Source organism: Clavelina lepadiformis, chromosome 7, assembly GCF_947623445.1.
Source record: "Clavelina lepadiformis chromosome 7, kaClaLepa1.1, whole genome shotgun sequence".
Taxonomy (NCBI): domain Eukaryota; kingdom Metazoa; phylum Chordata; class Ascidiacea; order Aplousobranchia; family Clavelinidae; genus Clavelina; species Clavelina lepadiformis.
In genome coordinates, this window is record NC_135246.1 from 1,651,035 (window position 1) to 1,672,844 (window position 21,810).

Genomic DNA, 21,810 nt, shown 5'->3' on the forward strand with positions numbered 1-21,810 from the left:
GGCATTTTTGGTGTTTAGCCCCTCCTGAAATACAAATTTTCTTCCTACTCATGCCAAATTTTACGTACGTCTTGAAGGCGATCTTAAAATTTGAAACAATTACTTTTCTAGGATAATTCCAAGGCCAAAACACAAAAACGACCATATTGCCCCTGATTGGCTAAAACATATTTTAAAAGCCTTACGTAAGAGTCTAACAAACTCAGAAAAGTTTAAGTTTTTCACAGATACGTTTCTTTCATACATAGCACTCGTAATATTATCTTTACGCGATGAGAACCTTTTCGTTCATTTACAGAACCACTGTTTTTATGTAAATATTTGAAGTTTCTTTTTTAAACTTTAAAACAAGTTTTAAGGCCCAATTTGTGTACAAAGTAAGTAAGTCTGCAATGTACCATGCACGAAACAGGAAGCTTTTAGCAAAAATGAGTTGAGTCCAACTATATTAACCGGGCTACAACACTCGGCCTATTCACGGGTGCTGTCCCGCTACTGGTCAACGCGGAAACTTTTAACTACTCCCTTTCGGACCTGACCCGGTTCGTTCCTCCTTAGACAATCTGGACACCTTAAGTTTCCATAAGACGACCATATTGACGCTGAGCTTAGCGCGGACACCTACTCGACATAGGTCCAAGTACCGCACATTTGCCAGTTTCAAGTTGTTGAACATCTCCAACTTCCAAGTAACTGGATTACAGGCGCGCGCCACAAAGCCCGGCGAGCCTACAGCCACTAAATGGAGCGTATAAACATCAAATTATTTTTGGAACGTCGCGATTTGATTTCCATATACGAAACAAATAAATCCCAATTTGGTTCTTTGAAAACTTCCTCATTGTTTACAAATATACATTGTGTGAATAAGCCAATTTGTTGCGTTTATACTGCGAATGGATACATTCGAAATCGAGCACGGCAGGACTCGAACCTGCAATCTTCTGATCCGAAGTCAGACGCGTTATCCATTACGCTACGTGCCCTGTTAAGGAAAATTATTGAACGTAACTTACATCAATACGAGATTGGTGTAATCTGAATCCGTTTGTGCAGCATCTCGTTCACATGGCAAATCCTTACAAGTACAGGACTGACCTGAAAATTTCGTTAAATGCATCACAGATCATCCTGCACCAGTTATTTGCAAAAGTGCTCTTGAGTCCTGCTTAAACTAACAATTTCACCACATGGAACAGATTGCCCGTGTCCGTCAAGTATAAACTTCATATGTCTCAAATCCTTTCTCGGTAAATGAAACTGGTAGATATTTGGATTTTTAAACTAAGTAAAAGTATCTTATTAGTTTTGATTGTCTACGAATTCGTAGAAAGTTTGAACGAGCACGCCAGGATTCGAACCTGGAATCTTCTGATCCGTAGTCATACGCGTTATCCATTGCGCCACGCACCCACAAGCTTTTACAAATATAGATTTCGTAATGCGATTTAAATGAATTTACCTCAGTTAAAATTTTAAAACTTTAAATGCATTTGTACATACCAAAACTTTGGTTACGTCAAGGTGCTTGTTTTAGGAGATGTACTGTGTATATTTGAAGAAGGGGCAAGAGTCTGATTTTATGACTTAATGTGTAGTAAAATTACCAAGAATACAGTCGCGATTACTTTTTGCATACAAAGTATAGGTATGCCTGCGACTACACCATACTGGTATACGACAGATTTCACATACCTCTATCTCTCGTTGTATATAGGATTAATATATAGAGTGCATATTTCGACCTTAAGGGGGCGTCAAACACCAAAAACTAAGATCTTTATGAATTTGTTGTACTCCTACGTAGGGCTTTAAAATAGCACTTTAGGCCAATCGAAAAACAGCATGTTTTCAATCCTGGGAACTACCCTTGCAGTTGTCGTGCTTCAATGTCCCAGGTCGCGTGCAGAATTAGGCTAAAAAGTAGTATGAATGTAACCAAGATCGATTTTTAGACCATAATTTTAGTGTTTATTTTGCGTCTTTGTAAAAAACGTTTGAATCATGTTTTTTGATGGCTTTTTATGGAATGATATTGTAGTTCAAAGCATACTAAATTGCCATGCAAAATTTCAGAGAGCCCCATAAAAGATTTTTTGAGCAAACAGTCTTTCAGTAAAATCACTGTATAAAAATACAAACAAAGATTTTATGGCATTTTTGGTGTTTAGCCCCTCCTGAAATACAAAATTTCTTCTTACTCATGCCAAATTTTACGTACGTCTTGAAGGCGATCTTAAAATTTGAAACAATTCATTTTCTAGGATAATTCCAAGGCCAAAACACAAAATCGACCATATTGCCCCTGATTGGCTAAAACATATTTTAAAAGCCTTACGTAAGAGTCTAACAAACTCAGAAAAGTTTAAGTTTTTCACAGATACGTTTCTTTCATACATAGCACTCGTAATATTATCTTTACGCGATGAGAACCTTTTCGTTCATTTACAGAACCACTGTTTTTATGTAAATATTTGAAGTTTCTTTTTTACACATTAAAACAAGTTTTACGGGCCAATGTGTGTACAAATTAATTAAGTCTGCAATGTACCATGCACGAAACAGGAAGCTTTTAGCAAAAAAGAGTTGAGTCCAACTATATTAACCGGGCTACGACACTCGGCCTATTCACGGGTGCTGTCCCGCTACTGGTCAACGCGGGAACTTTTGGCTGCTCCCTTTCGGACCTGACCCGGTTCGTTCCTCCTTAGACAACCTGGACACCTTAAGTTTCCATAAGACGACCATATTGACGCTGAGCTTAGCGCGGACACCTGCTCGACATAGGTCCAAGTACCGCACATTTCCCAGTTTCAAGTTGTTCAACAACTCCAGCTTCCAAGTAACTGGATTACAGGCGCGCGCCACAACGCCCGGCGAGCCTACAGCCACTAAATGGAGCGTGTAAACATCAAATTATTTTTGGAACGTCGAGATTTGATTTCCATATACGAAACAAATAAATCCCAATTTGGTTCTTTGAAAACTGCCTCAATGTTTACAAATATACATTGTGTGAATAAACCAATGTTTTGCGTTTATACTGCGAATGGATACATTCGAAATCGTGCACGGCAGGACTCGAACCTGCAATCTTCTGATCCGAAGTCAGACGCGTTATACATTAAGCTACGTGCCCTGTTAAACAAAAGTATTCAACGTAACTTACATCAATACGAGATTGGTGTAATCTGAATCCGTTTGTGCAGCATCTCGTTCACATGGCAAATCGTTACAAGTAAAGGACTGACCTGAAAATTTCGTTAAATGCGTGAAAGATCATCCTGCACCAGCTATTTGCAAAAGTGCTCTTGAGTTCTGCTTAAACTAACAATTTCACCACATGGAAGAGATTGCCCGTGTCCGTCAAGTATAAACTTCATATGTCTCAAATCCTTTCTCGGTAAATGAAACTGGAAGATATTTGGATTTTAAAACTAAGCAAAGGTTTCTCAATAGTTTTGATTGTCTACGGATTCGTAGAAAGTTTGAACGAGCACGCCAGGATTCGAACCTGGAAACTTCTGATCCGTAGTCAGACGCGTTATCCATTGCGCCACGCACCCACAAGCTTTTACAAATATAGATTTCGTAATGCGATTTAAATGAATTTACCTCAGTTAAAATTTTAAAACTTTAAATGCATTTGTACATACCAAAACTTTGGTTACGTCAAGGTGCTTGTTTTAGGAGATGTATGGTGTATATTTGAAAAAGGGGCAAGAGTCTGATTTTATGACCTAATGTGTAGTAAAATTACCAAGAATACAGTCGCGATTACTTTTTGCATACAAAGAATAGGTATGCCTGCGACTACACCATACTGGTATACGACAGATTTCACATACCTCTATCTCCCGCTGTATATAGGATTAATATATAGATTGCATATTTTGACCTTAAGGGGGCGTCAAACACCAAAAACTAAGATCTTTATGAATTTGTTGTACTCCTACGTAGGGCTTTAAATCAGCACTTTAAGCCAATCGAAAAACAGCATGTTTTCAATCCTGGGAACTACCCTTGCAGTTGGCGTGCTTCAATGTCCCAGGTCGCGTGCAGAATTAGGCTAAAAAGTAGTATGAAAGTAGCCAAGATCGATTTTTAGACCAAAATTTTAGTGTTTATTTTGCGTCTTTGTAAAAAACGTTTGAATCATGATTTTTGATGGCTTTTTATGGAATGATAGTTCAAAGCATACTAAATTGCCATGCAAAATTTCAGAGAGCCCCATTAAAATTTTTTGAGTAACCAGTCTTTCAGTAAAATCACTGTATAAAAATACAAACAAAGATTTTATGGCATTTTTGGTGTTTAGCCGCTCCTGAAATACAAATTTTTTTCTTACTCATGCCAAATTTTACGTACGTCTTGAAGGCGTTCTTAAAATTTGAAACAATTCATTTTCTAGGATAATTCCAAGGCCAAAACACAAAATCGACCATATTGCCCCTGATTGGCTAAAACATATTTTAAAAGCCTTACGTAAGAGTCTAACAAACTCAGAAAAGTTTAAGTTTTTCACAGATACGTTTCTTTCATACATAGCACTCGTAATATTATCTTTACGCGATGAGAACCTTTTCGTTCATTTACAGAACCACTTTTTTTATGTAAATATTTGAAGTTTCTTTTTTACACATTAAAACAAGTTTTACGGGCCAATGTGTGTACAAATTAATTAAGTCTGCAATGTACCATGCACGAAACATTAAGCTTTTAGCAAAAAAGAGTTGAGTCCAACTATATTTACCGGGCTACGACACTCGGCCTATTCACGGGTGCTGTCCCGCTACTGGTCAACGCGGGAACTTTTGGCTGCTCCCTTTCGGACCTGACCCGGTTCGATCCTCCTTAGACAACCTGGACACCTTAAGTTTCCATAAGACGACCATATTGACGCTGAGCTTAGCGCGGATACCTGCTCGACATAGGTCCAAGTACCGCACATTTCCCAGTTTCAAGTTGTTCAACAACTCCAGCTTCCAAGTAACTGGATTACAGGCGCGCGCCACAACGCCCGCCGAGCCTACAGCCACTAAATGGAGCGTATAAACATCAAATTATTTTTGGAACGTCGAGATTTGATTTCCATATACGAAACAAATAAATCCCAATTTGGTTCTTTGAAAACTGCCTCAATGTTTACAAATATACATTGTGTGAATAAACCAATGTTTTGCGTTTATACTGCGAATGGATACATTCGAAATCAAGCAAGGCAGGACTCGAACCTGCAATCTTCTGATCCGAAGTCAGACGCGTTATCCATTAAGCTACGTGCCCTGTTAAAGAAAAGTATTCAACGTAACTTACATCAATACGAGATTGGTGTAATCTGAATCCGTTTGTGCAGCATCTCGTTCACATGGCAAATCCTTACAAGTAAAGGACTGACCTGAAAATTTCGTTAAATGCGTGAAAGATCATCCTGCACCAGCTATTTGCAAAAGTGCTCTTGAGTTCTGCTTAAACTAACAATTTCACCACATGGAATAGATTGCCCGTGTCCGTCAAGTATAAACTTCATATGTCTCAAATCCTTTCTCGGTAAATGAAACTGGAAGATATTTGGATTTTAAAACTAAGCAAAGGTTTCTCAATAGTTTTGATTGTCTACGGATTCGTAGAAAGTTTGAACGAGCACGCCAAGATTCGAACCTGGAAACTTCTGATCCGTAGTCAGACGCGTTATCCATTGCGCCACGCACCCACAAGCTTTTACAAATATAGATTTCGTAATGCGATTTAAATTAATTTACCTCAGTTAAAATTTTAAAACTTTAAATGCATTTGCACATACCAAAACTTTGGTTACGTCAAGGTGCTTGTTTTAGGAGATGTACGGTGTATATTTGAAGAAGGGGCAAGAGTCTGATTTTATGACCTAATGTGTAGTAAAATTACCAAGAATACAGTCGCGATTACTTTTTGCATACAAAGTATAGGCATGCCTGCGACTACACCATACTGGTATACGACAGATTTCACATACCTCTATCTCCCGCTGTATATAGGATTAATATATAGATTGCATATTTTGACCTTAAGGGGGCGTCAAACACCAAAAACTAAGATCTTTATGAATTTGTTGTACTCCTACGTAGGGCTTTAAAATAGCACTTTAGGCCAATCGAAAAACAGCATGTTTTCAATCCTGGGAACTACCCTTGCAGTTGTCGTGCTTCAATGTCCCAGGTCGCGTGCAGAATTAGGCTAAAAAGTAGTATGAAAGTAGCCAAGATCGATTTTTAGACCAAAATTTTAGTGTTTATTTTGCGTCTTTGTAAAAAACGTTTGAATCATGTTTTTTGATGGCTTTTTATGGAATGATATTGTAGTTCAAAGCATACTAAATTGCCATGCAAAATTTCAGAGAGCCCCATAAAAGATTTTTTGAGCAAACAGTCTTTCAGTAAAATCACTGTATAAAAATACAAACAAAGATTTTATGGCATTTTTGGTGTTTAGCCCCTCCTGAAATACAAATTTTCTTCTTACTCATGCCAAATTTTACGTACGTCTTGAAGGCGATCTTAAAATTTGAAACAATTCATTTTCTAGGATAATTCCAAGGCCAAAACACAAAATCGACCATATTGCCCCTGATTGGCTAAAACATATTTTAAAAGCCTTACGTAAGAGTCTAACAAACTCAGAAAAGTTTAAGTTTTTCACAGATACGTTTCTTTCATACATAGCACTCGTAATATTATCTTTACGCGATGAGAACCTTTTCGTTCATTTACAGAACCACTGTTTTTATGTAAATATTTGAAGTTTCTTTTTTAAACTTTAAAACAAGTTTTAAGGCCCAATTTGTGTACAAAGTAAGTAAGTCTGCAATGTACCATGCACGAAACAAGAAGCTTTTAGCAAAAATGAGTTGAGTCCAACTATATTAACCGGGCTACAACACTCGGCCTATTCACGGGTGCTGTCCCGCTACTGGTCAACGCGGAAACTTTTAACTACTCCCTTTCGGACCTGACCCGGTTCGTTCCTCCTTAGACAATCTGGACACCTTAAGTTTCCATAAGACGACCATATTGACGCTGAGCTTAACGCGGACACCTACTCGACATAGGTCCAAGTACCGCACATTTCCCAGTTTCAAGTTGTTCAACAACTCCAACTTCCAAGTAACTGGATTACAGGCGCGCGCCACAACGCCCGGCGAGCCTACAGCCACTAAATGGAGCGTATAAACATCAAATTATTTTTGGAACGTCGCGATTTGATTTCCATATACGAAACAAATAAATCCCAATTTGGTTCTTGGAAAACTTCCTCAATGTTTACAAATATACATTGTGTGAATAAGCCAATTTGTTGCGTTTATACTGCGAATGGATACATTCGAAATCGAGCACGGCAGGACTCGAACCTGCAATCTTCTGATCCGAAGTCAGACGCGTTATCCATTACGCTACGTGCCCTGTTAAGGAAAATTATTGAACGTAACTTACATCAATACGAGATTGGTGTAATCTGAATCCGTTTGTGCAGCATCTCGTTCACATGGCAAATCCTTACAAGTACAGGACTGACCTGAAAATTTCGTTAAATGCATCACAGATCATCCTGCACCAGTTATTTGCAAAAGTGCTCTTGAGTCCTGCTTAAACTAACAATTTCACCACATGGAACAGATTGCCCGTGTCCGTCAAGTATAAACTTCATATGTCTCAAATCCTTTCTCGGTAAATGAAACTGGTAGATATTTGGATTTTTAAACTAAGTAAAAGTATCTTATTAGTTTTGATTGTCTACGGATTCGTAGAAAGTTTGAACGAGCGCGCCAGGATTCGAACCTGGAATCTTCTGATCCGTAGTCAGACGCGTTATCCATTGCGCCACGCACCCACAAGTTTTTACAAAATATAGATTTCGTAAAACGGTTTAAATGAATTTACCTCAGTTAAAATTACAATACTTTAAATGCATTTGTACATACCAAAACTTTGGTTACGTCAAGGTGCTTGTTTTAGGAGATGTACTGTGTATATTTGAAGAAGGGGCAAGAGTCTGATTTTATGACTTAATGTGTAGTAAAATTACCAAGAATACAGTCGCGATTATTTTTTGCATACAAAGTATAGGTATGCCTGCGACTACACCATACTGGTATACGACAGATTTCACATACCTCTATCTCTCGTTGTATATAGGATTAATATATAGAGTGCATATTTCGACCTTAAGGGGGCGTCAAACACCAAAAACTAAGATCTTTATGAATTTGTTGTACTCCTCCGTAGGGCTTTAAAATAGCACTTTAGGCCAATCGAAAAACAGCATGTTTTCAAGCCTGGGAACTACCCTTGCAGTTGGCGTGCTTCAATGTCCCAGGTCGCGTGCAGAATTAGGCTCAAAAGTAGCATGAAAGTAGCCAAGATCGATTTTTTAGACCAAAATTTTAGTGTTTATTTTGCGTCTTTGTAAAAAACGTTTGAATCATGTTTTTTGATGGCTTTTTATGGAATGATAGTTCAAAGCATACTAAATTGCCATGCAAAATTTCAGAGAGCCCCATAAAAATTTTTTGAGTAACCAGTCTTTCAGTAAAATCACTGTATAAAAATACAAACAAAGATTTTATGGCATTTTTGGTGTTTAGCCCCTCCTGAAATACAAATTTTCTTCCTACTCATGCCAAATTTTACGTACCTCTGGAAGGCGATCTTAAAATTTGAAACAATTCATTTTCTAGGATAATTCCAAGGCCAAAACACAAAAACGACCATATTGCCCCTGATTGGCTAAAACATATTTTAAAAGCCTTACGTAAGAGTCTAACAAACTCAGAAAAGTTTAAGTTTTTCACAGATACGTTTCTTTCATACATAGCACTCGTAATATTATCTTTACGCGATGAGAACCTTTTCGTTCATTTACAGAACCACTGTTTTTATGTAAATATTTGAAGTTTCTTTTTTACACATTAAAACAAGTTTTACGGCCCAATGTGTGTACGAAATAATTAAGTCTGCAATGTACCATGCACGAAACAGGAAGCTTTCAGCAAAAAAGAGTTGAGTCCAACTATATTAACCGAGCTACGACACTCGGCCTATTCACGGGTGCTGTCCCGCTACTGGTCAACGTGGGAACTTTTGGCTGCTCCCTTTCGGACCTGACCTGGTTCGTTCCTCCTTAGACAACCTGGACACCTTAAGTTTCCATAAGACGACCATATTGACGCTGAGCTTAGCGCGGACACCTGCTCGACATAGGTCCAAGTACCGCACATTTCCCAGTTTCAAGTTGTTCAACAACTCCAGCTTCCAAGTAACTGGATTACAGGCGCGCGCCACAACGCCCGGCGAGCCTACAGCCACTAATGGGAGCGTATAAACATCAAATTATTTTTGGAACGTCGCGATTTGATTTCTATATACGAAACAAATAAATCCCAATTTGGTTCTTTGAAAACTGCCTCAATGTTTACAAATATACATTGTGTGAATAAACCAATGTTTTGCGTTTATACTGCGACTGGATACATTCGAAATCGAGCACGGCAGGACTCGAACCTGCAATCTTCTGATCCGAAGTCAGACGCGTTATCCATTACGCTACGTGCCCTGTTAAAGTAAAGTATTCAACGTAATTTACATCAATACGAGATTGGTGTAATCTGAATCCGTTTGTGCAGCATCTCGTTCACATGGCAAATCCTTACAAGTAAAGGACTGACATGAAAATTTCGTTAAATGCGTGAAAGATCATCCTGCACCAGCTCTTTGCAAAAGTGCTCTTGAGTTCTGCTTAAACTAACAATTTCACCACATGGAAGAGATTGCCCGTGTCCGTCAAGTATAAACGTCAATGTCTCAAATCCTTTCTCGGTAAATGAAACTGGAAGATATTTGGATTTTAAAACTAAGCAAAGGTTTCTCAATAGTTTTGATTGTCTACGGATTCGTAGAAAGTTTGAACGAGCACGCCAGGATTCGAACCTGGAAACTTCTGATCCGTAGTCAGACGCGTTATCCATTGCGCCACGCACCCACAAGCTTTTACAAATATCGATTTCGTAATGCGATTTAAATGAATTTACCTCAGTTAAAATTTTAAAACTTTAAATGCATTTGTACATACCAAAACTTTGGTTACGTCAAGGTGCTTGTTTTAGGAGATGTACGGTGTATATTTGAAGAAGGGGCAAGAGTCTGATTTTATGACCTGATGTGTAGTAAAATTACCAAGAATACAGTCGCGATTACTTTTTGCATACAAAGTATAGGTATGCCTGCGACTACACCATACTGGTATACGACAGATTTCACATACCTCTATCTCCCGCTGTATATAGGATTAATATATAGATTGCATATTTTGACCTTAAGGGGGCGTCAAACACCAAAAACTAAGATCTTTATGAATTTGTTGTACTCCTACGTAGGGCTTTAAAATAGTACTTTAGGCCAATCGAAAAACAGCATGTTTTCAATCCTGGGAACTACCCTTGCAGTTGTCGTGCTTCAATGTCCCAGGTCGCGTGCAGAATTAGGCTAAAAAGTAGTATGAAAGTAGCCAAGATCGATTTTTAGACCAAAATTTTAGTGTTTATTTTGCGTCTTTGTAAAAAACGTTTGAATCATGTTTTTTGATGGCTTTTTATGGAATGATATTGTAGTTCAAAGCATACTAAATTGCCATGCAAAATTTCAGAGAGCCCCATAAAAAATTTTTTGAGTAACCAGTCTTTCAGTAAAATCACAGTATAAAAATACAAACAAAGATTTTATGGCATTTTTGGTGTTTAGCCCCTCCTGAAATACAAATTTTCTTCCTACTCATGCCAAATTTTACGTACATCTTGAAGGCGATCTTAAAATTTGAAACAATTCATTTTCTAGGATAATTCCAACGCCAAAACACAAAAACGACCATATTGCCCCTGATTGGCTAAAACATATTTTAAAAGCCTTACGTAAGAGTCTAACAAACTCAGAAAAGTTTAAGTTTTTCACAGATACGTTTCTTTCATACATAGCACTCGTAATATTATCTTTACGCGATGAGAACCTTTTCGTTCATTTACAGAACCACTGTTTTTATGTAAATATTTGAAGTTTCTTTTTTAAACTTTAAAACAAGTTTTAAGGCCCAATTTGTGTACAAAGTAAGTAAGTCTGCAATGTACCCTGCACGAAACAGGAAGCTTTTAGCAAAAATGAGTTGAGTCCAACTATATTAACCGGGCTACAACACTCGGCCTATTCACGGGTGCTGTCCCGCTACTGGTCAACGCGGAAACTTTTAACTACTCCCTTTCGGACCTGACCCGGTTCGTTCCTCCTTAGACAATCTGGACACCTTAAGTTTCCATAAGACGACCATATTGACGCTGAGCTTAGCGCGGACACCTACTCGACATAGGTCCAAGTACCGCACATTTCCCAGTTTCAAGTTGTTCAACAACTCCAACTTCCAAGTAGCTGGATTACAGGAGCGCGCCACAACGCCCGGCGAGCCTACAGCCACTAAATGGAGCGTATAAACATCAAATTATTTTTGGAACGTCGCGATTTGATTTCTATATACGAAACAAATAAATCCCAATTTGGTTCTTGGAAAACTTCCTCAATGTTTACAAATATACATTGTGTGAATAAGCCAATTTGTTGCGTTTATACTGCGAATGGATACATTCGAAATCGAGCACGGCAGGACTCGAACCTGCAATCTTCTGATCCGAAGTCAGACGCGTTATCCATTACGCTACGTGCCCTGTTAAGGAAAATTATTGAACGTAACTTACATCAATACGAGATTGGTGTAATCTGAATCCGTTTGTGCAGCATCTCGTTCACATTGCAAATCCTTACAAGTACAGGACTGACCTGAAAATTTCGTTAAATGCATCACAGATGATCCTGCACCAGTTATTTGCAAAAGTGCTCTTGAGTCCTGCTTAAACTAACAATTTCACCACATGGAACAGATTGCCCGTGTCCGTCAAGTATAAACTTCATATGTCTCAAATCCTTTCTCGGTAAATGAAACTGGTAGATATTTGGATTTTAAAACTAAGTAAAAGTATCTTACTAGTTTTGATTGTCTACGAATTCGTAGAAAGTTTGAACGAGCGCGCCAGGATTCGAACCTGGAATCTTCTGATCCGTAGTCAGACGCGTTATCCATTGCGCCACGCACCCACAAGCTTTTACAAAATGTCGATTACGTAATCCAGTTTAAATATATTTACCTCAGTTACAATTTCAATAATTTAAATGCATTTATACATAACAAAACTTTGGTTACGTAAAGGTGCTTGTTTTAGGAGATGTATATATTTGAAGAAGGGTGCAATGTCTCATTTTTTCACTTAATGTGTAGTAAAATTACCAAGAATACAGTCGCGATTACCTTTTGAATACAAATTATAGGAATGCCTACGACTACAACATAGTGGTATATGACAGAATTCACATACCTCTATCTCCCGCTGTATATAGGATTAATAAATAGAGTGGATATTTTGGACTTAAATACAAATTTTCTTCTTTCTCATGCCAAGTTTTACCTACATCCTGCACGCGATCTTGAAATTTTAAACACTTCATTTTCTAGGATAATTCCAACGCCAAAACACAAAACCGACCATGTTGCCCCTGATTGGTGTAAACATATTTTAAAAACCTTACGTAAGAGTCTAACAAACTCAGAAAAGAATAACTTTTTCACAAATACGTTTCCTTCATACATAGCACTCGTAATATTATCTTTACGCGATGAGAAACTTTTCGTACATTTACAGAACTACTGTTTTTATGTTAATATTCGAAGTTTGTTTTTTACGCATTGAAATAAGTTTTACGGCCCAATTTGTGTACAAAGTTATTAAGTCAGCAATGTACCATACACGAAACAGGAAGATTTAAAAAAAGAGTTAAGTCCAATTATATTAACCGGGCTGCGGCACTCGGCCTATTCACCGGTGCTTTCCCGCTACTGGTCAACGCGGGAACTTTTGGCTGCTCCCTTTCGGACCTGACCCGGTTCGTTCCTCCTTGGACAACCTGGACACCTTACGTTCCCATAAGACGACCATATTGACGCTGAGCTTAGCGCGGACACCTGCTCGACATAGGTCCAAGTACCGCACAATTCCCAGTTTCAAGTTGTTCAACAACTCCAGCTTCCAAGTAACTGGATTACAGGCGCGCGCCACAACGCCCGGCGAGCATACATCGACTAAATGGAGCGCATAAACATCAAAATATTTTTGGAACGTCGCGATTTGATTTCCATATACGAAACTGTGGCGGCTTGGCTGGCTTTTGTAAAATCCTTACGTCTTTCATAGAAATGTGTTTTCCAGAACAATTGGAGTTTTTAAACTTTCAGTCCCGCCACATCATTCTTATGAAAGAGTTTTCCAGCTAGTAAATGGAGTTTAAAACTTGCCTTTTCAGAACACTGCAAACTACCGTTGGTATGTTTGAAAACTTGCTACGAATAACTTCGTGTGAAAGCTCCTTATTTAGTACGTTACCAGGTCGCTTCCAAGTAACTGTTTCCAACTTAGCCGAATTTAATTTGCATTGCAAACGCACCGATTTTCTCGTTCACACGCTTTGAAATGTTCATGCTTTTTTTGTCATATATTTCCGCCACATCGCAGCACGTTTTATAAGCTTGAACTTTTGTGTGAGACTCCCTCAGAGCCTCAGAACCTCAGTCACAGACGCGAAGTTATAGACATATGTAATACCGTACTACTGTAGTCGTGGTGATTGAATCAGTAGATATCGTGTAAACAGTCGCATGACTTGTGTTCTCGGTTATTTATAATATTGAGAAAGTGTACAGCACCTATAATAAAAGCCATTCTGGCAAACGGTATTTGTCATAATATAATAAGAACGCATCGCCGTCAATAAGGTTAGAGAATTCTAACCGCACGCAACAATAGAGTCAGATACTAATGTAGTAGGTTAACTAAGTCAATAACGTAAGCTAAGACCGATAAACTCTGCATCTGCATCTGTATCTGTCGGCATCAAACCTCTGCATTCCAACAACCCCGACCTCGACAGACTACCAACCTCTACATTTCTGGTGACCACCGACGTTCTAGTGACAACCCGACGTTCTAATAAACCACCGACGTTCTTGTGTCAAAAACGACGCGTTCCAATCCTCACAGCCGTTCTTCACTGGTAAGTGGATTTTTCACTTTTTATACAACTAGTTGCAACCATAGCTTGTAATGCATGCTCATCGGCCTGTACCTTATTAACTTAGCTTAAGCTATTCTTATTGTGCTGCATTGTGCTGCAGTTTGAAATAAAAGTTTTCTTGTTGTAAAGTATTTTTTGGTTCAATTGTGAACAATTTTTGCGTTGCGCCGCCTAAAACATTTTTTATCGATTTTGATAAATGTCACAACCCGCGCCGACACAACGAAAAGTTACTTCGGTGAGTGGCAAAGCTAAGACAGAATACCACATGAGCACACGATCAACCGACCGTTCCAACGAGTCAAGCAATAATACAACTATGTCGAACGAAAACGGGGAGGAATCCGCAAATTCTCCCGATAATGGCACTGCTGGACCGTCTGGTCTGGGTGCTAATAACCAATTACGGACAAATACGCAACCACAGAACAATACTTTGCGAAACGATTTGTTTTCACACGTTAAACTTCCTACCTTTTGGAAATTCAATCCCGAAGCGTGGATTTCTCACCTTGAACATAAATTTTCTCTCTATCAAATCACTTCTCAAACTAATCGTTACTTGTTAGCGGTAGAGGCAATTCCTGCGAAAGACCTCGCGCTCCTTCGGTTACCTTCTGCGTCGACACAGAACTGCTACGACATATTGATCAATGAAATCTTGAGAAACTTTGATAAACGTGAGGACCATTTAGATTTTTTGTTGGCGGACCTGACGCTGCACGATCAGTCCCCCAAACATTTAATGCGCGAATTAATGAGTGCGGTAGGTCAAGAGAATCTTACTCCGCCAGTTGTCAAACTAATTCGTGCTAAATTTCTTAAAGCGTTACCACCAGACGTCGCAATTGCGTTAGCCAGCGTGGAAAACCGCGATCTCCAGAACCTAGCAAGCAAAGCCCACGAAATCTTGTTGCTTAAGCAACCAAAAACATCTTCGCACAACATTTCTCTTGCTATCACTGATACGGATGACATTGATTACCCAATGCAACCACAAATACAGCAAATTCAATTGTCTAAACCACCGCGCTATACACAATCTAACGCTAACAATGAATCTAAGAGTTCCGGGCAAAGAAATACGAATTTCACAAACCATAATTCACCAAACCAACGCAATTCATTTAACTCAACATGGCAACAACGATCACCACGCACAAACAATGGGCAGTTTCACAAATCATACAGCAACAACGGTTTTAATCGAGATAATCGCCGACAAAACGGTTCCTTTTTTCCTAATAAACGTAAATATAATTTTTCACATTCATCCCACACATTTCAGAAACCAGACTACCAACGTAGCAGTTACCCTTGCGCGTCTGATGCTTCTAATGGCTTATGTTATTACCACGCCCGCTTCGGTAGGGATGCGCGCCGCTGCCACCCATCATGTAGCATGTGGGAAAACCAATCCCGCCCAACAAAAAACGCGTGGCGATCGACGCAACATTAACCCCGTCAGTCCCGTCGATCGCATCAACTATAAAAAGAGGCTGCCCCTTGTTAACTGTATATGATCACGCCAATAGTATTCACTTTTATGTAGATAGCGCGGCAGCAACTTCTCTTTTGTCCGCTAGTTTAGCTGACGTATCAAACTGCAAACCGCAAACTCCGCTTTTCGCTGCTAACAGCACGCCAATTACTACGTATGGCACTACACAGCTTAATGTTTCTCTTCACCCTCGTTTTTCTTATCCCTTTGAATTTGTGCTTGCGGACACACCTTTTTGCATATTGGGGCTGGATTTCCTCACTGAATACAACTTTGTCTTGGACCTTAAAGCCAAACTTCTGATAGATGTACCGAACCTACAGCAATATACGTTAGAGCCTGTTGAAAGTGATCCTGTTCGCATATCCATTCTCAACCAAATAGATCCTGTTGCAGACCTTTTACATCAATTTCCAGACTTGCAAAAACCCATGTCAGCTGTTAAACCAGTGAAACATTCCATCGTTCACCACATCCATACCACAGGTTCGCCAGTACGTGCGCGCCCACGTCGATATAGCCCAGAAACAATGCAGATCTTGAAGAAAGAAATTGACAGCTTGCTGGAGCGAGAAATTATCCGCTACAGTGATTCTCCTTATGGAAGTCCGGCTTTGCTCGTTCCTAAAGGCTCTTCTGGCAATAAATATCGTCTTGTCATTGATTATAAATTAGTCAATAAACAAACAATCGACAGCTGTTATCCTCTTCCGTTCTTACATAGTTTTTCCGATGTTTTGTATGGTAAAACTGTCTTCTCTAAATGTGATCTCCAACACGCATTTCATCAAATAAAAGTGGCTCCAGAAGATGTCCATAAAACGGCGTTTGTTTGCCCTCTTGGACAATTTGAATATACAAGACTTCCGTTCGGTTTGTCCGGCGCTCCACGGACGTTTTCCAGACTTATAGGAGAAGTGGTACGTCCCCTTCAGCACCTTGGAATCTTTGCTTACCTCGATGATATCATCATTGGAAGTAGTAACCTGTCAGAACATCTTGAACATCTTAAGCTGCTTTTTCAACGTCTTGAGGAATTTGGCTTAACGCTGAATTTAGACAAAAGTGAATTCAACCGCAAGTCTCTTGACTACCTTGGCCATCACATAAATTCTGAAGGTTTACAACCAACTCAAGAAAAAGTGCAGGCCATTCTTGATTACCCACAGCCACAAACCTGCAAACAACTGAAACGTTACTTGGGAATTTATTGCTATTATTTTCGTTTCCTGAAGCATTGTTCCACAACTTTACAACCGCTTTACAAGCTAGTCCCGAACAGTCGCAGCAAACGCGCGGCCCCTTTAACATGGAATGTCGAAGCCGAACGCGCCTTCGCCAACAGCAAACAAGCTATTGCAAATGCTAGCACTTTAGCGTTTCCGAAACTCCATGCTCCAACTTATCTAACAGTTGACGCTTCATTGACCGGTATTGGAGCGACATTAGAGCAATTGCAAGGAAATCAACTTGTTCCTTTGGCCTTCTTTTCAAGACAGCTAAACGCAAGTCAACGTAAATACAGTTGCTTTGACAGAGAGCTGTTGGCCGCTTACAAGTCAATACGTCATTTCCGCTACTTCTTGACAGGCCGACAATTCACTTTGCGTACAGACCATCTCCCTTTGGTTTCAAGTCTCGGTAAGCTCTCCGAACATTACTCTCCAAGACAGTTCCGGCAATTGTTGTTTGTTTCAGAATACACAACAACCATTGAGCACATCAAAGGCTCTGCCAATGTTGTGGCGGACCTCTTGTCAAGGTCTCAACCTTCGGCACCCAACATTAATACTCTCTCCGATCTTCCGCCTCCGTTAGAGTATGAGAAAATAGCACAAGCTCAAGCCAATGATCCTGCTATTCAAAGACTACGCACCGCAACAACATCACTCAAACTTCAAGACTGCAAGCTGCCCAATAATAACTTTACCATTCTTTGTGACGTGTCCACTGACGCAGAGCGTGTTCTGGTTCCTTCCTCTTTCCAACGTCAAGTCTTTCTGCACTTACATAATTTATCGCATCCTGGAAAAAAAGCCACAATTAAGCTCATCAAGGAAAGATTTATATGGATAGGGATGTGTAAACAAATCGCTACCTGGGTTCAACAATGCCCAAACTGCCAGGAAGGAAAAATTTTCCGCCACACAAAAACCGCACCGGGGACATTTAAAATTCCCTACGGACGATTTTCTGATGTTGCAGTTGACTTGATTGGACCACTTCCAACTTCACACGGTTACAAATACATCCTTACGTGTATCGACCGATATACGCGTTTCGTTCAAGCCATACCAATCCCTGATGCCACCACGGAAACCGTTGCTGCTTACTTTGTTAATCATTGGTGTTCCTTGGTCGGTGTTCCAATCATCCTCACAAGTGATCGTGGACCATGTTTCATAAGTTCCGCTTGGGCGGAAATTATGCGCTTGCTTGGTATTCAACATAAACTGACAACCGCTTACCACCCCATGTCCAATGGAATTACAGAACGTGCAAATGCAGAGATCAAGCGCGCCATCAAGTGTTCAGACGAACCTGAGCGTTGGTTTCACAAATTGGGTTTTATTGTCTTGGCTCTGCGTAATCGCTATCTTCAGGATTTGAAATGTACACCTGCTGAGTTAGCTTTTGGACACACCTTACGGCTCCCGGGTGGTTTCTTTTCTGATTCCAAGCTTGCCTCTGCAGTTCCTACATCCAGCTACCTCGGTGCCTACCGAGACTTCATCAACGACCTTCAGTTTACTCCAACGACCGCTCATACAAAATTCATGCAGTCCTACGTGCATCCGGATTTGAAACATTGTGACCGCGTTTATGTTAGATGCGATCATGTCAAACGTGCGTTAGAACGCCCTTATGTTGGTCCTTTTCCAGTATTGGAAAGATACGAAAAATATTTTGTAATATCCCGTCATGGCAAACCGGATCGCGTCTCACTCGACCGTATCAAACCTAGCTATACAATTGATATTGATGCTCCCTCACCATCATCCTCCTCGCATCAACAAAATTTTTCTTTGCAGACTCGACATCCTGCTCCTCAGCCAGTTTCCGCTACTTCAGCAAAACAGCAAACAACACCACCTACTGTCACTGCTCCTGATTCTATAAAACCGCCTGAAGTTGTAAAGACTTCTCGGACTGGTCGCAAAATCATTCAACCGAAACGTTTCTCTGACTGAAAACACAACATGTTCGTTTGTCTGCTGCTTACGTGTTTCTTTGTGTTCACATCCGCCGCTCAGACGAATCTTCATCCGGACACACAGAAATTTCTGTTATGTCAGCGTTCGCATTCTCTTGGGTTATATACCTTTGATGACGACATACATTGTCAAACGCAGACACCCTTCTCCATACACAACTGCTCGGCTACCGTGTTTGCTCCAGATCTGCATCTCCAGAAGATTCCTGCAACAGTTTGCACTTCACAGATTACTTCCTGGAGCACTACTTACTTCTTTTTTGGGAGTTATCAAAAATCGGCCAACACCTTTGACGCACACCCACCGTACAACCCGGAATGTTCGTCGTGGAATAAAACCAAAGTTTCATCACATGGACCGCTGATCCTGTCTAACCCTGCGGCGTACTCAACACACAATGCAGTCCATTATAAGTTTGTCTGGCCGACTTCAGCTTCTGGAACAGTAACCAACGACTTCTTGTTTCACACTACAATTTACTACGATTACGTCACGGACACAATGACGTCGTCTCTTGGATCTCTTGCATCGTGCTCAATCGGGCGTGGATACTGCTTAACGGGCAATCGTATGTTTATATGGCGAGTACCTTCGCATATCAACTGCCCACCAACCAAGCCTCTCGGGACTCACAAGATGCTCCTCCATTACAACTCTACGTCCTTATATAGAGTTTCCTTACCTGATCTCGGGATCTCGGTACATCACTGGAGGAAATGCTCCTCTCGTGCGAAAACCTGCTATGGCAAACATATTCACTGCGACAACAACAACTTTATCTTTCGCTACCAACAATGTACAGAGCTCGACAGACTCGCTCTTTTTCGTCCTAACCGGCTAAGGCGTGCCCCTTTTCGAACGCCATACTCTCAATTCGAGCGACTTTTTGCAACCTTCGACACGCAACAGGACGACCTTATTTCAGAAGTTCTCACTACCTTCAACGAAGAGAACAAGTTCCTACATTGCCAACTCACGAAGCTAATTGGCACACTCTACAAAGCAATTGGGAAGATCTTCCCTACTGAGATACTCACTACTACTCTTGGACATCAAACCATGGGTTCCAGCCTTGGAGATTTTATGTCCAGAGCAGCATGTCACTCTATCAACGGTACAGTCTTACCGTCACTTGCGTACCGAAACGCATTCAGTCAACGTCCTCTTATCAAATATCGCGATCAAAACGGCCACAGTCAATACGGCCAACTCATTTCAGACAACATTGTCCTACCGGGAGTGCACCTGCTGGAATCGTATCGACCAGCAAGAAGTTTTGTCTTCCGAGTTCTGGGACACACTGTCCTTTATCACAACTATACTATATCGCACGAACATGTGCAGGTGCATCAACTCAACTTACCTTTGTCGCCTATACACGTCAACTACAAGGCACCCGACTACGAGAAAATTCTCAACGAGCTACCTGACTCTGACTCGTTTACTGATCTACAATCGCTGCTCAGCTCTATGTCTGAAGCCAACCTTCTCATGGAACAGATGCGACATGTCATGACAAGCCTTACTACTACTGATGAAACTATGATCAACGGATCCTACGTCGCAGACACATTCGCACACGCCGCGAAACAAACGTTACTCCTTGCTTTGTCGCAAATTACGAATCCATTTCTCTCAGCCCTTATATTCATCCTGCAACTCCTTGCCATGATGTGGGCCCTCTTCCATACCATCGGGTTTATCCGATCGTCTCCGCACCATTTGCAGTATGCCAGATCCCTTGTATCCCGTATCCACGCTTGGCGCCGCCAACAGCAGGCACCAGTTGCAAGTCCACAGCCACCACAACCGTTGCCCTTGGCTCGGCGTCCTCGTGATGAACCGTCTCCGTCTGGATCTGCTGATGACGCACCGCCCGCTTCAATTTCTCGTGATAATTTCGCGAGCACACACACACTTTAAGTTTCACTATGTGTACCACCTTGCTTTTCAATACCGTTAATGTCTTTTGCATGTACAATTCTGCCGTTTCCCCTTGTCGCCGCTTTCAATTTTGTAACTGTTTTGCTTCGTTGCATGCTTAGTAGCTTATTCTTGTGCTTGTACCGTTTTCACTTTTCCCGCCTTATTGCATGCTCACTATTCCCGCGCATGAGTTTAGCTATTTCAACCCACCTCAATAGGGGGGGGTGCAGTTGCAAAAATTTACCCTCTACCCCTTTAGTTTCTCCACAGACTTTGCTGCCACTACCGTTGCTGTCAAAACCACTTCAGTATGTCGATGGTACATGATTCTTCCGCTTACGTTCAAATTGACGAAATCACTTCAGTTTCTGCGATGATTCCCGACTCACCCGATTCACCGGTTCAGCAATCATCTCCCGCTCCGTGTGTACCGATCATCAGACCTGGGGAGCAAGGCGCTCTTGCCCCCATGCCCCGGCGCGCTGATCGAGCGGATATACAAGCTACGGTGTTACAACCAGTACATAGACAATTTCGGCCGTTTAGAACAAACGTTACAATGCCGACCATTGCGGTTCCTGCGCCGCCAACCACTTCGGCTGAGGATCTACTACTTTGGTTCCAGCAGCTGGATGAACAGTTCCAGCTGGTTCCTAATTTTCATTTATGGAGCAAAATCCTTACCATGGTAGCAGCCACACCTGCTTTCCACATGGGCCCCTTGTTGAAGTATATATCCAACAGGGTTAAAGACGAAACCCTGGAATACGAACAGTTCAAACAATTTTTGCATGCCCGCTTAATCTTGGAGATACCCTCCAACATGTAGCTATAGTACCATCAGTTATTTAAGCATATGTTACAGTTCATTCATTTGTATATATCTTCAGCTTGTTGTTTGTGCTTGCTCGCCATTGCCACCTTCAGTATGTTATCTTTTTCCTTGCGTAGCGGGGGAGGAATGTGGCGGCTT

At 40.7% G+C, this 21,810-nt stretch overlaps 10 non-coding genes across 10 annotated transcripts; all 10 read right to left on the reverse strand.

The window, feature by feature from the left end:
* Positions 1-913: 913 nt before the first annotated feature.
* Positions 914-986, reverse strand: Trnar-ucg (transfer RNA arginine (anticodon UCG)). The gene has a single exon. It is a non-coding gene; the product is annotated as a tRNA-Arg (tRNA).
* Positions 987-1,340: 354 nt separating this feature from the next.
* Trnar-acg (transfer RNA arginine (anticodon ACG)) lies at positions 1,341-1,413 on the reverse strand. The gene has a single exon. It is a non-coding gene; the product is annotated as a tRNA-Arg (tRNA).
* Positions 1,414-3,493: 2,080 nt separating this feature from the next.
* Trnar-acg (transfer RNA arginine (anticodon ACG)) lies at positions 3,494-3,566 on the reverse strand. The gene has a single exon. It is a non-coding gene; the product is annotated as a tRNA-Arg (tRNA).
* Positions 3,567-5,640: 2,074 nt separating this feature from the next.
* Trnar-acg (transfer RNA arginine (anticodon ACG)) lies at positions 5,641-5,713 on the reverse strand. Its single transcript has one exon. It is a non-coding gene; the product is annotated as a tRNA-Arg (tRNA).
* A 1,653-nt stretch (positions 5,714-7,366) lies between these two features.
* Trnar-ucg (transfer RNA arginine (anticodon UCG)) lies at positions 7,367-7,439 on the reverse strand. Its single transcript has one exon. It is a non-coding gene; the product is annotated as a tRNA-Arg (tRNA).
* A 354-nt stretch (positions 7,440-7,793) lies between these two features.
* Positions 7,794-7,866, reverse strand: Trnar-acg (transfer RNA arginine (anticodon ACG)). The gene has a single exon. It is a non-coding gene; the product is annotated as a tRNA-Arg (tRNA).
* A 1,649-nt stretch (positions 7,867-9,515) lies between these two features.
* Trnar-ucg (transfer RNA arginine (anticodon UCG)) lies at positions 9,516-9,588 on the reverse strand. Its single transcript has one exon. It is a non-coding gene; the product is annotated as a tRNA-Arg (tRNA).
* A 353-nt stretch (positions 9,589-9,941) lies between these two features.
* Positions 9,942-10,014, reverse strand: Trnar-acg (transfer RNA arginine (anticodon ACG)). The gene has a single exon. It is a non-coding gene; the product is annotated as a tRNA-Arg (tRNA).
* Positions 10,015-11,667: 1,653 nt separating this feature from the next.
* Positions 11,668-11,740, reverse strand: Trnar-ucg (transfer RNA arginine (anticodon UCG)). Its single transcript has one exon. It is a non-coding gene; the product is annotated as a tRNA-Arg (tRNA).
* A 354-nt stretch (positions 11,741-12,094) lies between these two features.
* Trnar-acg (transfer RNA arginine (anticodon ACG)) lies at positions 12,095-12,167 on the reverse strand. Its single transcript has one exon. It is a non-coding gene; the product is annotated as a tRNA-Arg (tRNA).
* Between the last annotated feature and the right edge of the window lie 9,643 nt (positions 12,168-21,810).